Source organism: Emydura macquarii, unplaced genomic scaffold (genome assembly GCF_026122565.2).
Source record: "Emydura macquarii macquarii isolate MOO-44397 ecotype Brisbane River unplaced genomic scaffold, CSIRO-AGI_Emac_v2 contig_312, whole genome shotgun sequence".
In the NCBI taxonomy this organism is placed as follows: Eukaryota; Metazoa; Chordata; order Testudines; family Chelidae; genus Emydura; species Emydura macquarii.
The window spans coordinates 7,417,937-7,435,055 of NW_027130449.1; the positions used below are offsets into that span (position 1 = coordinate 7,417,937).

A 17,119-nucleotide genomic window follows, 5' to 3' on the forward strand; every position below is an offset into this window, starting at 1 on the left:
TGATCCCAGAGTGAGGTTCACTTAATTAATTTTGTCCAGCTTAAATAAAATAAAAATAAAATAAACCCATTTATGTGCTCTCCATACTGAGAGAGTGCATGTAGCAGGAGGGGGGGGGATCTGTGTGTAACTTTGTGTGTGTCTCATTCAGTATACATAGAGAATGTTGCCAATCCACTGACTTCAGTGAAGTTGCATCTGCTTAGCCCAGGGCTGAATTTGGACCTATGTGTTTGTGAACGAGGGTGTATGTGTGTGTGAAAGAAAGAAAGTGAGAGATAGCATATGTGAATCTCAGCGTGAGGGATTGTGTGACTAACTGTGGAAATATAAGAGCAAATGTGTGGATGAGTGGAAGTGTTTGCGACTGCATGTGTGATTCTGTTTGAGTGTTTATAAAATTGTGTGTGTGTGAGAGAGAGAGTGTGTGAGAGACAGTGTGTGTGTTTGCATATGTGATTAGGACTTTGAATGCCTGTGATATCATGTGTGTGTGTGTGAGTAATAGGTGCATTTGCTGAGCAGCAGCACAATGAAATCAGTCTGGGACAAGTCAGTTACAAAAATAGCATTTTTAAGAAATCAGAGTTACAAATGGGAAGAAAAACTGAAACTCTACAGTTCAAAAGTAAATGAGTGTGTGTCACGCAACCACAAAGGGTTTGCAGCTGAGCCCTGGCTTGAATTATTCCTGTGGTCACAGGGAGTATGAGTAGCAGTTGTGTGAGCCCTGATTACATTATATTCCAGAGAGACAGTGAACTTCCAGACTAGTCATTTGTTTTCTAAAAAAGGCTAAATCCTTATTTCCTTTGAGACATGCCATTGGCCTGAAGCTCTCAAGCTCTAGGCAAAGTCATCAGTCACAGTCAGCAGGGCCCAGACCCTGGGAAGGCAGCAGTCTATACCTTTTAAAGACAAGAAGGTATGTGGGGAGAGATTACTGAGTGGCAGAAAGGCAATTGCATTAAACAAATGCATAATGGACAGATCTAAGCAGGCCTCTAGCTTGCTTTCAAGAGAAGGACAAGTCAGCTCCTAGTCGCTTTATGGGAGAGACTTGTTCTCTGCTATCTATAGGTGCAAGAGCCTGGACATTCAAGGAGAGACATAACGAGAAGAATAAATACATACAAATCCCAGGTAGGATTTTCACAAATTTTCACTTGTGAAAATCCCACTCAGCAAGGGTTGAATTACTCTCCCCTGTTACTTCACTGACTTAAGTGGATTTTACACCAGAGATAAATTTGGCCCCATGTCAAGATAAAAATCATGTCATTTCACAAAACTGAATGCCATAATTAGCACTAATGGGCACCAGTCCTGGACATCAACTAGAGCAGCCTAAAGGCCATTCTGGCAGCCAGGCACCAGGGCTATCGCATCCAATGCTCCTTTCCCCTGGGAACAATTTTTATCCCCAGGGGCCATGAATATGATGACTGGCTCTCCACCACCCAGAAAATCTCTGTGTAGCTGGTTAATCTAGCTTTCCAGCTTCTGTGTCTCTCTGGAGTAGTATAAAGCTGCTGGAGCAGGGCTCAGAATCTGGCTCATCTTATATGCAATGTTCTTTATATATCTCACAATAGGAACCATTTCACGCAGCACTGAAATGCAGCCACCTCTGAGATGGAATGTGGCAGTGCTTTAACAGCAATACTACCTACAGTTAAGGACAGGAAGTGAAGAAAGATGCTGTAACCAGTTCAAATGCAGGGGGATAACAGGTAGGCTAAATGTCAGTAATCAAGCTGCTCTTAGTGGACTCCTAATGACCACAAATAGTCATGTGCTCGATTTGACATCTAATCCAAAAGACAGCACCTCTTACCACCCTGCTGCGGTATTGTTTCAGTGCAGCCCCATAACAGGTGTATTCCTTTATTGAGGGCCTCCTTACAAAAGGTGCTAAGCACACTCCACTACCATTCAGGTGCTGGCTCACCAATACCATTTCCTGCAACACAATGGGTTCTCCTCCAAGGCCCCCCCCCATCTAAACACTGACCAAGGCCAACCTGGTTTAGCAATATAGAATTAAGAAATCTGGCTTATGTTCCCATTCTGCCTTTTCCTACTCCCAGTTGTGAGTTCAAAAACTGATTTTTCCACTGAGGTAAGACTTTAATGTGAAACTGTTTTAAGCTTTCCCACACAGCAGGTTTGCATGAAATCACTCACCCAATCCAAGCAGAAGCCTTGCTGTTCAATCCTACCCAAACTCCCTCCCCCCACTTCCTCCAGTACAGCTTCATCATTTTATCTCCACATCCTGGGATCGTTGCAGTGGTTTTATCACTGGCAAGATTTCATCAAGACAAAAAAGCAAAAGAGCAAAAGGAGACTCGCATTCAAATTACTGTCAAGCATTTAATAGACCCTGTTTCAAAGAGGGTCACTGGGAGGAGCAGAGATTCATGTTTATGAGAGTAGGGTTTGGCTGCCGGCCACTCAGTACAGTCCAGCCAAGCCAAGTTGCAGTTGGTCTATATGGGAGGTTGTGTAATCTCCATCATTGGATATTTTTAAGAGCAAGTTAGACAAACACCTGTCAGGGATGGGCTAGATAATGCTTGGTCCTGCCATAAGTGCAGGGGACTGGACTAGATGAAGTTGCCAGAAGGTCCTGTCCAGTCCTATGATTCTATGAATAATCCTGAGGTCATATGAAAAGAAATAATGTTTGTAAAACAGAGAAAACTGGGATTTTGCAGAGTCACAGCTTGAGAAGCTCTCAACAGGGAGAGAAGAAGAGTTGAGTAGCACACTGAGATACAGAGAAGGATGGGGAGAGAGAAACAGGAGACAAAGAGAGATAGAGTAGGGAAGCAATTGCATAGGACACTGGGATACAGAAGAAGATGGAGGAATAAAAATAGGACCGAATGAGATTGAAAGATGGGTATGGTTAGATAGATTAGACACAGATATTTGTATATATACATATATATTTACACTCATCTGTCTATCTGGGTATCTAAATATCTCTCTCATTTATTTCTCTTTCTGTCCTGTTTTTATCTCCCCATCTGCTTTTCTGTCTAAATTGCTCCCATATTCTCATCTCTCTGTCTCCTGTTTCTATCTCTCCATCCTTGTATGCATCTAAACATTCTATTCCAATGCTTCTCTGTCTGCTCCCACTGAAAGATGGTCTTCTTCCACCACTTTCAGTGCATCATGGATCCACATTTATAGCTCATTGGACACTATGCAGACCCAGATCTCTGTTTCACAAACAATTATTTCTTTTAACATAATATCAGGATTATTAATTTCAAAGGGAGTAAAAGAAAATTTAATGAATTTTATAAACACCAAGATTTTAAAAATAAATGACTGGGGTGCAATAAGACTTTATTAAAATACAAAGAGATTAGCAAAGTCTTAGTCCCTTAAATTATTAACAATGTACTTGTTCTCCAGAAAAGTACCCATGAAAATTTAAAACAGATGAAAATGGTTGTTCGCTTAAAACTGTTCAGTTAATCTGTGAGTAATGTTTTATTCAGAAGCGTTAAATGAATACTGCAAAATTTGATATGTGATAATCCATCATTTAGGTGACACAAACATGGGGATCAATACTATGAAGTGCCCAGAGGAGAGATGAACATGGCAGCTTTTGGGGACCTGAGTGCAGAATGCTCGTCTTGTTTCATTGGATATCCAAAAGCAATAGCAAGCCACAGATTTTATAATCTGTTTTTTAAAATAACTCTACAGCCTCGGATTGGATTCAGAGGAGGCTGCAATGGCATGAGGTGAAGGAGCAGGGAGGATTGTGTGTGGAAAGGCATTGTTATAAACCTCAACCGAAGGCAGTGGGGAAGATTAGCAAAAGTGTCAGATCTGGATTTTGTTCACCCCAGAATTTGGGGGTGGTCTGATCCCTGGGTGTTTGGGTTACCCTGTTATAAAAATAGGAGCCATTAGTGAAATTTGGATCTAGAGCAGGGTTCATATTAGGGAGACTCCTCATCTAGACAAAATTAAAGGCAGGGGGCTGGATCAACAGATTTAGGTCATCCCACTCTAAGAATAGGGGACTGACTGTTTGTGAAATTCAGATCTGGATCAGGATTTGGACTTGAGTGTCCCTCCACACAACCAAGTTTAGGTGTATTTGAATGTGGTGGTTTGGTCTGAGCCCTCTCTAGCTGAAAGTAGCGGATGCACAAACTCTGAACCCATTCAGACAGGTTCAGTTTAGAAGTTTGACTCCAGCTTGAACACTGATGTTCTTAGTGTATTTACTATGTATTAGGGTAGTGCAACAGCTGCAGCTGAGACTGAGGCTCTATTGCGCTAGGTGCTGTACACATAGGTTTGTGTCTTACTTGGAAGAGAAACTGAAAGAAGGAGCAGATTGGGGAAAACAGAAGACATCTGGTGTAAAACAAATACGCTTTACACAGAGTGCCCCCTTGTCTCAGCCAAGATTTGGGCACAAGGGACTCTTCTATCCTGATTCCAGGACTTTGATTGTCTCTTAGTTATAAAATATGCATTATTTATTTATTTTAATTGAATCACCCTTGTAAAAAGACCATTTTCTTTTGAAGCAAGGTGTAGAATGAACAGCGTTCAGAAAAACTCTGGTTGGGCACCCAATACAGGTGTACTGGCCTGGGAGTAGGAAGACCTGCTCAGTGTAGTTTCCCCCCTCCCATTTGATTAATTTCTTTGTTTCTCCAATTACTGTGTCTTTCAAAGTCTGATTAGGCAAAAGCAGTGCTGCTGATCTAAGCACACAGATTAGTTTTATCTCCTTAGGATAAAGCTAGTAGGCCTGCGATGGCCTGTTATCTGTATCCATAATGAAGAGGAACATAATGAAGAATCGCCAGACTGCAATAAGCAGCCAAAGTGAATTGTAAGCAATGCCTGTGTCTCTTTGTTTATTTGCTCTGTGGTATGATAATGCCAGACTGGGCAAAGTGATGCCAAGTAACTCTCAGAAGACCAAGGACACAAAGCTGCAGCTTTGAACCATTACAGCCAGGGACAATTCCAGCTAGCCTCAGCTATGTGGAGCTCAGATAAAGAAAATCAGATGGTGACAAGATAGTCATTCTGTGCTTTAGTAATGGAACTGGCAAGGAGAATGTCTGGGTTCTATTCTTAGCTCTGTGACACTGGCCTGCTTGGTGACCTTGAGCAAGCCATGTCATTACTCTGTGCCTCCGTGTCCCCATCAGTAAAACAGGGATACTGATAGTGACCTCCTACGTAAAGTGCTTCACGCTCTACTGATGAAAAACACTGTATAAGAGCTAAGTATTGTTATTATCTGGGTATGAAATGGCAGGTGTGCAGATCACTTACTTTCTCATTTCCGTAGAGTTTTGTCAGTTCCAAACACAGTCTTCTCTCTGAAAGAAGAAGCAAATTCCTGTTAGAGTCCTATTTTTCAGGGCTAGGAAGGACCATTCTGACTATCCAGTTTGACCACCTGGATAACACAGGCCAGAGAATTTGACTAGGTGGTTCCTGTGTCTAATGTCTGCTGGAGGTACAGGCTCTTATTAGCAGCTCATGTCCAATACAGTTGGGGCCACCATGCTGTACCAATGTCTACGGGCGTTCTGACAACCTACGTCATGGTGGTCTTGAATTTACATGGTTTGCAATTTATTAGAAGGTGAATTACAGGCAGAGAAGGCAGAAGACTACTTTATTAATTCCCAGTGTCGACTGGTATGAAACACATTTGCAGAAATCCTAGCCAGTCATCAGTCTAACCAGTACCCCAGAGCCAAACACCCCTGAACCTCCAGGCCTAAATTCCCATACCTGTTTCTGAACCCCCTCTTTGGGTCCAGCTTGGGTAGAGCTTCCGTCATTATCTACATCATCCCATATATGTCGATGGGACACTTTCAAGGACAAATAATAAAGAGGAGCCAAATGCTGCCAAATTTAGAGTTGAGTCTGGATTCTGAATATCCCAGAGCTCAGGGGTGTTCAGAAGCACAGTCTTGGGGCTATTTGGATTCTGATCCTCCATCAAAGATGAAGAGCATTCAGATCTGGGGGCTGTGGTACAGACCCATCCCTAGCCATTATAACTGTCCAGTGTGCTTCTTGACAACTGGCTAGCATCATAACTCTCTTTGATGTCATTGTACAAGCTGAAAAACACAATCTTCACACTCTTTGCAGATCCTAAGGAGAGGGGGGAGGTTCCCAGAGCCACTTTATGCCATGGTCTGATATGCTAGAGCATGATGCTCCTAGTGGTTTCAACACCAATACATTTATTTCCCTGATAGCTTCCTCCTTGTACCCCAGATTAGCTAAATACATATTTACATTAATTCATCATGTTTGTTTACTTAGTAATTAATTTTCTAAGGGATCTTCAAGATAATCGTGGTGATGAAGACAAACTACAGACAACATTTCTCAATATGCAAGGAGAGACCAAGACTGTTCCGGTCATTACAGGGATAATGACTGAAACCACAGTTGCTATATCAAACTGTCTTAGAGCAGAGAGATGATGGTGCAGACAGTATATAACTGTCTTGTTTGTTCTTGGATTAGCCTGGACAGACCTACTCTGTGCCAGTCGAACCCACTCTGCTGTCATGCCCTGCTGGGTAGAAAAGGGGTGACTGGTAAAATGACCTTCCACTCTCAGCTTGGTTCCTTGAAAGATCCAGGACTACCAAAGAGGAAATGTGACATTGATGGATGATTTCATGACCACTGAGGGCATCCTGGGGCCATGAATAGGGTTACATGAGGCGTTAGGGTGATTCTCACTCCCATGAGTCAGGGCTGCATTGACCACCACGCCTGGGCTTAGGGAATGATTATTTCCCACTGGATACTGGGCCAGATGCGTGGCTTGAGTGAATGGGCTGTGAGCCTGGTTGGGGGTACAGATTCCTCCCCAGACCCACAGGTCCATTTCTGAAGCTGCTGCTGCTGCAGGCTCAGAGCTTCATTACCTTAAGAAGATTCTATATCCCCCATGACAAGAAGGGGTGGGAAGGGTGGTCAGTCAGGGAATTCACTGTTTATGCACATCCCCAAATCCATCTCCACAGTTTCATGGCATACCGTTGCTCGGCATGTGAGGATGCAGATATGCTGGGCAGCCGGACTACACCACTTCCAGTGCCAACCTGATTATATGGACCCATAGAGTCAGGGGGCATCACTCACTCCTTAATCACTATCTCAGCATTAAGATCCATTGGTCAAGCAATGTGAGAAAAATATAAGAAGCACTTGACGTGAAGGGATGTTCACTTCAATGGAATTAGAATGATTGACACATCTGATAATCTGACCCCAAGACAAATTTCCTTCTCACCCTGAGAGAGGGCAGTTCCTTCAGGAGAAGGGTTGAGGCTTGTCTTGGGAATCATAGTAGTGTAGGAATATATGGAGGGAGGCTGAGCTTTGCAGAGCTGCCTTGGGCTTCCAAATCTCTTAGGCAGCTTTGAAACTCTCAGCCCGAATTCCCAGTCTCACCACGGGAAAGTCGGTCAAGGTAAACGCATGGAGGAGCACAAGGAGTGCCTGAAAGAATACGGTGCCGTTGTTCCCCTGCAAATCAGGGCTGAAGGGCAGAGAGGGGAAAGTAAGGGCTAAATGAACAAGGTGCTCCTAAGTGTCTATAACAAGTAGAGGATCTCTGGCTGCCTAAGAAGAGTTGATGTTAATCATGTGCCTAATGAATTGATACAAATCTCATCATGCAGAGGCTCTTGCCAAATAAACCCCTAGCCAGCATGCTTACCAAGGATACAACCTTTGCATGAACAACAAAACCAAACAATTGCCTGAGACATCTTCCCTTCCTCCTGCCTCCAGTTGAATCACTGCTTGTGGGAGACTGAGAGAATCTTAGAGCTTAGTAGCTGCCAGGGACGGTGTTTCTTAGAGGATACCCCATCTTCTGTTGAGAAGACATATTCACAATGTGGACCAGGAAGAGAGAGGAGTCAAAGCGGAGAAAGATCTAGGAAGGAACCCTATAAATCATCTAGGAAGTGCAGATATCCGGTCACAGTGCAGTTTTTCTGTGTGCATATGGCTGATTCCTGTTCTGATGAGTGTCTCAGCTTCATAAGGAAAAACTTCATCCAGTGGCTTAAGCCAGGACTCCTGGGTTCTGTTCTGTCCATTCATCATATTTCTAATGTGCTCATCACCAGATATTTCTGGCTCTGCCATTGACTCAATGTGTAACTTTGGACACCCTTATTTAACTTCTCTGTGCTTCAATTTCTGTATCTGTAAAAGCTAAGGGAGGTGTTGTGAGGCTGAAAGAAGCCCTTTGAGAACCTTGGATGGAAAGTGATACAGCAGAGTTGTTATTGTATGAGGTCATCAAAACTGTAAATAAATAAAAAAGGATCAAATGAATTATTTAAAAGATATTTTTAAGAGTTGATGGAAACATTTTATAAGCAATCCTAGGGCCAAATTTGGCCCTAGTGTAAATGAGCACTATTCCTATTGCTGCTTTGTGGGGAGTTCTGTCCGTTTTTCTCGAGGTTGAAATTTTATTTGCAATAAAATAATCTGTTAGGTCACCTTGTCCTTCTTCCAATGCACAATTTTCCACTTCCATGCTCTGTCCACTTCTTTGTCCAGTTTAGCTTTAAATGACTCAAGAGACAGGGCGTCAATCATGTCCTTTAGGTAGATAATTTCATAGTCTAACACCAGGCTCTTCTGTTATACGGTCTCATTCTTAGAGCACATGGAGATCCCACTGACTTCAGTGGCAATTGCTGGTGCTCAGAACAGACTCAAACTGCCCTTCCTCTTGTCTTTGGGGGACCAGAACGGCCCAACATTGCAGAGAGACACTCTCATCTCCCAAAGACAGTTTCTTCCATTTGGGCTGGATCCAAAGCCTACGGAAGTCAATGGGAGTCTTCATTAATTTCAGTATAGCTCAGCTTCTTATTGCCTATGAACAATGATGAGAGAACACTGCACCCAAAATAGCTGAGTCTGCACTTCCTCACCCTCTCACACGGGGCTGCGGATCTGTCCAAAAGCAATGATCCAGGCTGATTTCTGTTCCCGACTTTGCCTCAAGATAAAAAACATCAAGACTATCAATAAATGCCGAGTTGCGCTGCTCACTTAGCTGTCTCTTCATTGATTTTCTCCTGCTTTTGTTGATGAAGCTGCATTGGTAAGTAGTGATAAATCCATTAGATAAACATGACACTCCATTATTCACCATGTCTCTTTGGCCTGGGGACATGAACTGTGGCAGGACTGGGTGGCATGGCAGAAACAGAGAGCACAATATTCTCGTTGGGTCTAACGTACAGACTTTTCAGGGAGATGATAGGATGGCTCAGGGGATTGGTGTCAGAGCACAGAACCTTTTTCTTGTAGGACCTTGTCTACACTAGAAAGGATTTGCTTAGATAGTTAAACTGGTTTAACTGTACCAGAAAATCCTCTTAGTGTAGACACAGCTTATACTGGCAAAGGAGTATAGCATATACCAGTTCCTTCACTGGAAAAAAACGATACTGGCAAAAGCATTTTTATGTTGGTAAAACTGTGTCTACAGTAGGGCTTTTGTTGGTATAAAAACGTTGTAAAAAATCAGATCCCTAATTAATAGTATGATACTGGAAAAGACTTCTAATGTAGACGAGACCTAAGTCACTGGGTTGAATTCAGACTGTCTGGGGTATTGACCGAAAGTCACTCCCATCTCATGGTTTAATAATGGCCTGTGTGGACTGTGCTGGTAGTCTCAGTGGCTTGGACATGCAAAATGTTCCTAAGTGGTATCTCTGGGCCAAAACCTCCCACTGAGGAGCTTTGCCTGAATGAGAACCTCAACATGCAGTTTTACATATATAGGGCCAGACTGGCCCTGTATGAGTGCACAGTGAGGAGAGGATGTGAAGGCTCTCTCACTTGGTTTCCCCTGTGTGTGCTTGCAGCAAGGTGGGATGTGGGGGTCAGGCAGTGCACCACATGAATGCTGGTGGCAGAGCTGAGCAGAGTCAGGGATAGAGTAGCTAGCTGGACCCTTTCATAAGGGAATGGAGTCCTCACTCCGTAGTGCACCGTCCCTACAGCCCCTGCAGTGTTCTGCCTGTGCCACACTGAATTTTTCCAGACACTCCTACTGCAATATGGCTTCTCCAGCATGGTCAGTGACTTAAAACTACAACCTGGACGAAAGGAGTTAGCAGACTGAGAGCCTTCTGTTCATTTCTGTGGACTTTTTCACTGTGACTGAGAAAGAGTGGTATTGTACTGTACACATAAAACTCAGGGATCTCTTCACTAATCTAATCTAATCTAACCTAATGTATGTTAGATTACACTAAGAGGCACCCACTTGAGAGTCGGAAAAAAAAAGGAGGACAGTAATTTTCTGCCCTGGAAAGATGTCAATGTGAACAAGTTTAGCTAATAGCTCTCATTCTTGTCAAGTAATGTTCCACTTACAGGTTTCTCAAGATTGGGGACAGTGTTGCCTGGACAATGTATCATTTTTATCATGGCAGTTCTTACATTTTACACTCGCCACTTTCCTCTCTCTCTCTTTCAATTTTCACCCACTTTTGTCAAATTATTCTGATTTATTTGGTCCTCTTCTCCCATTTAGCCCTGCATGGGAAGTCTGACCCAGTGGATGGGGCCCTGCTGTGGCACGCAGGAGAGTTGGGTTCGATTTCTGGATAAACCACCAACTTCCTGTGTGACCTTAACCAAGTCACCTAGGGCAACACCTTCAAAAGCATGTAGGAGATTTAAGAGTCGAAGTCCCACTTTCAAATGTGACTTAGGAACTTTTTTGAAAATGGACTTGGGGTCTTAAATCAATAGGTGCTTTTGAAAATTTTACCTGTAACTATCTCTGTACCTCAGATCCTTTTCTGTAAAATGGGGATTATAATTCCTCACTTTCAGGAGTCTTGTGAGGATACAATCAGTTAGAGATGAGGGAGAGGGGGCTCAGATGTTGCAGTGATAGGGGCCATATAAGTACCTAGATAGATAGATAGGTTTGCTGTCATTCTCTTTTCTCGTTTTATAAAACCCTCCTACCACACTCCCTCTTTGAATTTTGGTGTCAGACAAACCCTGACACAAGTGCAAATTACTCGAAACTGCTGCTTTTTGCTCATTCCTGTGACCAAGCTAAGAGAAACTACAAATTTAACGTGATTTCGAATGAAAAAATAAATAAAACAACTACATTTCAACTGAAAAATATGTGAACTTCAGTGATGCAAATATGGACCAATTTTCTTTGGAATGAAATCCAAATAAGGTAAATTTCATGCTGCTTCAGGCTTTATTGGGAACTCTTTTCACAGCCCTAGTGTGGATGGAGGGATACACTTCTCCATACACGAACACAAACATTGCACGTGCATGTGCACTCACACATATTCACATCAACTGCTTTTCCTGCCTTTTATGTCTACTTAAGACTTTTAAGAACAAATAGAATGCAGACAACAAGAGAAAAACAAGCATAAATCTGAAGAAGTTAGGACATGCCTCAAAAAGAGAGATGATCTCAGACCAAACCCTTGGTTTTGAACTTCCTTGACCTGTCAGAAAGTTTGGATATTTATCCCCCTCTATTTCTATCAGCTTTTTGACCAGAACTAAACAGCGCAGTCCAGGTGAGGGGACCCAATTGATGCATATAATATCATTACACTATTGTCAGTATTATTTTCTATCCCATTCCTTACGCATCTTAACATTGTTTTCTCTTTGATTGCCCCTGCAGTGTGTAGAGAGGTTTTTGCTGAGCTGTCCTTTGACAACCAGGTCTTGTCCCTGAGTTGTTACAGTTCATTTAGAAGCCAGGAAGGTTTATATGTACTCCAAATTACTCCTTCCAGTGTGTGTTACCTTGAATTTGTCAACAATGAAGTTAATCTGCTATAGTGCTGCACATTCATCTAGTTTTGTTAGGTCCCTCTGAAGGTCTTCAGTTGTCTCTCGTTTTGACTCACCTAATAATTTTTGTGTTGGTTTTGAGCACTCCTTCCCCAAGATCATTGATAAATAGATTAAACAACTCAGATCCAATACTAAACCTTGCAGAATACTACGGTTAATCTTTCACCAGGTTGAAAATTGAACTCACCCCTAATCTTTGTTTTCTATCTCTTAGTCAGTTTCTGACTCATGACCTCATGACTATTTAAATTTCCTTAATTACCTCTTGGGAGGGAATTTGTCAAAGGCTTTTTGAAAGTGCAAATAAATGAACCAATTCTCCTTTACACACTATTTTGCTGATATGTTTAAAGAATGCTAATAGATTAGAGAGGCATGGTTTATCTTTCCTGGAGCTGTTTTGGCACATCATGGTTATCTAGATATATTTTCATTCTATTATTCATTATTAGTTTAATCCATTTTCCTGGTGCTAAAGTAAAGATCACTAGAAGAGATATACCTGAATTATAATCCCAGTTCTTAATCACTTTGAATTTTAGGTGAGTTCAGAATCAGAATACTGGGTGGATCTAAATGCAAATCCCAAATTCACAATTCACTCCCTATTTTAACATTGGATTAACACCCACCCCGCAATCTAACCACTCCCCAGCACTGGATAGGGATGAGTTAAACATCCAGAACTGAATTTCCAGGGTTGATCTGTCTCCCAGAGCTACACACTGGGCCAGATCCTTTCCTTGTGATAACCTCAATGATATGAAGGAAGTTAACCCCTGGATGAATTTGCCTACATGTTTGTAGGGAACTGTGGAATGTCCCCATGGCCCTCTCGTTTCTTGCTCTCTTGCCTGAATCAAATAGCAGAAATACATAATCAGGTCACAGACGAATTGTCACGGAGCCTTATGCCTGAAAGCCTGGTTGTCTGCAATTGGGATTTGATTATCTTTGGATTTTATCTAAAGGAGGAAGGAGGGTTTCATTTCTGAGGCAAAAGAGACCATAAAGAAATTATATACTATGGCTGATCTTTATGATCAGCTATCTTTATGAATGAGATGAACAGGAACTGAATTACTCTATTCAATGGATCTGGAGAGGTAAATCTCCCATGCAAATGGATCTCCCATGCAAATGGGTTCTTTTTCCTGGACATGAGATACACTACACTCCAGTTGCTTGGAAACAAAAGAGTTATTTGCAAGAGGAGTCAAAAAGTAAGGGATGTAAATAAGGCTTCCCCTAAGATCACTGACACATCACTGTAACCAAGGTGTGCTAATCAGATGTCATGGTGATGAGTGTGATACAAACAGATCATATACATCAATAGACACAGACAGAAAGATTATATTTTAGACTTCTGGACCAGTATAAGATAGTTTCCACTCACTTAACTCTGGACTTTCCTGATGTATTTGCAAAATAAAAATTGTATGCATGAAATGTCAATGGTTTTTCTTGATAGTCATAATTCCCCCCTCTGACTTTGGGTCTTTGATTTCCACTGGTGTTTTTAATCTTAACTATCTGCAGGAGGTGTCCATCCCTCCATGCTTATCACCTTGGTATCTAAATGCCACTTAACAAATAAGGCTGTCTCAGTAGCAGGCTGTGCATATGCCGCATCATTCCAGATTTTAGAGTTCACTTGCTGCTCCATGTGTGGTGGGGTTCTGAAAGGGAATTTTTTTCCTCTAACTGCCACCTCTGTGCCCCACTTTGCTGCTTACTAGGCATGCCTTAAGTGCTGGCCACTCCCAGTCCCTCTGTATCTTTTCAGCAGGGCTTATGCACATCCTTAAGAAAAGAAGGGAAAAGAAACAAAAAGAAAAGAAAAGGAGACTTGCAAATCCCCAGTGTTTTCCAGCTTGTTTGAGCTCCCCCATCACAGAAGTATGTGTGTGTGTGTGTGTGCTTAAGCTTCACCAATGTTCCCCCCAGTGACTGCACTCAGCACTTTTCTCACACAGTGCCAAGGATTATTCTAGTGGAATTACCAGAGATGAGAAAACTCTGCCTTTGCAGAGAAAACAATTTCACAGAAGACTAAACCGAGTTAGGACAGGAAATAGGGACACAAAGGCTGTGAGAATGGAGCCCAATCTCTCCTTGGTTCACCAGAACGAAGAGCCAATTAGACTGAGGTATAGTGCGAACTGGCAACCAGAGCAATCGTTTTCATTAAAAGACTGGGAAGGCACGAAGGTTTGAGGTGATCTGATTTCACATAACTTTCTTTGTCAGCTTAATTACCATTGCATCGCCATCTCCTCCAGGCCCCTTACTTCTTGATGCTGTTCTCCATTGGCTACAGAGAAAACTTTGTCTGCTTTGATGACAGGGTGATGGGCACAAATCCAAGGAGCATGATGTAGCGGTTACAGCAGGAAGCTAAGGAGTCAGGAGGAAATCTGGGTTCGATTATCAACTCTGCAGCTAACTCTGGATAAATGACATAACCTCTCTGTGATTCAGCTTACCCAGTCGGTATAACAGAACCACAGATGGGCTGTGTTAGGGTTTTGCAAAACTAAAATCCAGAAGTGGATTAGATCTCACTTCTGTTTTATTTGAACCACCAAATAAAGTGATGTAGTTAAATCAGTACACCTTTCTCATGTACAGAGAAAGCCTAAAATATAAGTCCCCTAGTTGGAAATATACATGACAGTTGATACAAGCATAACCTACAAATGGACAATATTATCCAGTGGATGGGGGCTGGACTGAGGCTCAGGAGACCTGGATTCTGTTCCTGGCTGTTTTCATGCTTTAGGATTTCGGGAAAAATCATTTCCCTGCGCTGTGCCTCAGTTTCCCCTCCTCCATTTTTTCTCTCTTGACTAATTGGATTGTAAGCCCTTTGGGGCAGGGACTGCCTCTCACTATGTGCCTGTAGAATGGCCTGAACAATGAGGCCTTGATCTTAGACACAGCATCTAGGTGTAACTGTAATATGAATGAAATAAATAATAATAATAACAACAACAACATGACTTTTTGGATTTCTCCCTATTTGAACTACTCCCATCACTGCTCATGACATTCCCTCTTCCTGCTCTCAGCTCCAGCAACTTATTTGTTTCCAGCCCAAGACATTGGTAAGAAAAATAGTATATTTTAATGCAGTCTCTCTTCCTCTTTCTTCACTGCAGGAGAGAATGATCGATATTCAGAATATGAGCCTCCTTCCTCCTCTCTCCTGCGGCTGTGATGCTCACTAGCAAGGAAAAGGTTACAACGAGGTTCCAGTGCCATTGCTCACAGATGTGATTGATGATGACTGTGCTGGAGGCTGGGCAAAGATTGGTTTCTGGGGCTGATTGATAAAGTCTATCATGCAGCGTGAAACAGTTGGAAAGAAAAATAATGGACCGTATGATTCCTCCTAGCAATGAATCTGTGGTGGGAATGAGTTTACTGTTTATTTTTTTTGCCTTTAATTTGTAATTAAAGAAACCCCACCACTGTGTGTCTCCAGTGTGTGGGTTCATTTCTTTGCTTAATAGGATTCCAGAGCTGGTTCTTTGAGACGAAGGTAAGTTGCTGGAATACCATGGGGATGGCATGGAGTCACTGAACATTCATTTTAGGATGAGCGATGAGCTGGGTTCAGAGCTGATGATTATAACAAGAGAGACACATCTTTCCCCTCTTTTCATCCGCAGATTGCTTTGCTGCTCCCAGCACTACTTTCAGTGGAGCTCAGGGTATGTTCTTTTAGAGATGGAACCAAACCAAAACCCAAGATATAAAATGCTCAAGAACTTTGCAGCATTTGGATCTGGATTCAGATCTGCTTCCATGCTCTGCAAATGGTCCCTATAGCTAAAATAATGGGGCAAACTAAAACCCCATTTCCAAACACTCAGTCCTTGGGGAAGTCTGGATTTGGATTCAGGTCTGAATTTTGCAACTCCTGCCCTGGCTAATTTCTTTCCATCTCTTACATGGCCTATATCCAAATATCATAACAAAGACAATACATTAGACAGATAAAGTAGCACAAATAACAAACAAAGACCTTAAATGCAGAATGGATTGCTTAGGGGACTGCTAATGGGCTATGGAGTATTTCACCTTCATCTTACCAGTATGAGGCCAGTGCAGGTTCATAGTGTCTTAAAGTTGTTCCTATCTGATGGCTGCTCAGTGCACACTGTATGGAATTGATCAGTTTAGTGGGTCTGGTGGGTCAAATGTCCACATCACAAAGGCTTCCACCAGGATTATCACTTGAGAAAGCCTCTTAACATTCTCAAGAGAGAGGCCAAGGAGTGAATGGAACATGGAGAGTAAGCTACCCGGTTGTGCCTAGAAGCAATCTCTCCAGGTCAGGGCAGAGGTGTATACAAGTGGAAAAGTTTGCACTATGGCACCCCATGAGTCTTTCAAGGATTTCATTCTCCGTGACTGTTATTTTGGCACCTTTTGTTTTTAAAGCAAGTCCTGCAAAGTCTATTTTTTCACTGCCTAGAAAGGAGGGATGGTCATTCTTTAGTAGTGGCCAAATCTCTTGTTTGGAAGTTCAGTTCAGTTCAGATAAGCATCCCAAAGTTCAGATGCTCACCCAAACTTCTTGGGTCTGCGGAACAAGACTGTAAACCCTCCCAAAAGTCCAGATAGACTGATTAGGTTTCTTACCTTGTGGGTGTTTAGTCAATGAACCTCTGAACCATCTGAATTTCTCCTACCACTAAGACAAGATTGGTTCATCCGCTACCCAAAGGAATCAAACCAGGCTTGGCATGGTGAAGATTGAACATAACGACCTCCCATTCTGCGACCTTGTGCACTGAGAGCAGGCATGTGGGAGTCCCACAGCTCATGTGCTGGGTTATCTCAATACCTCCAGATCTGCCAAAAGCAGGACTGTAAGCCAGCAGTGGCCAAAGAAGCAAGAAGCAATTGGAAGCATCACTAGACAGGTGAAGGGACTTGTTTACAGGAATTTACTTTCCATGGCAGAGACAGAACATGAATTAATAATTGCACAGGAGAGAGATAATGCTGGGGCTGAGTTTTTAGTGTGTTTTCATGTATATTTCATAATCCTGTTTGCTTTTGTGATGCTTAAAGCTCTCTGATTATTTCTTCCTCCCCCTCCTTTTTTTTTTTTGGTAATGATTTCTAAGTGCCAGGTGCAGTCCAGTTTATAACTCTCAGGTGGATC

General features: G+C 42.4%; 1 long non-coding RNA gene across 1 annotated transcript; it reads left to right on the top strand.

Moving 5' to 3' along the window:
• The first annotated feature begins 800 nt into the window (after positions 1 to 800).
• On the top strand, positions 801 to 15,403 carry LOC137162761 (uncharacterized). The gene is made up of 3 exons (XR_010922488.1): positions 801 to 925; positions 1,596 to 1,733; positions 15,102 to 15,403. It is a non-coding gene; the product is annotated as an uncharacterized lncRNA (long non-coding RNA).
• The last annotated feature ends 1,716 nt before the right edge of the window (positions 15,404 to 17,119 follow it).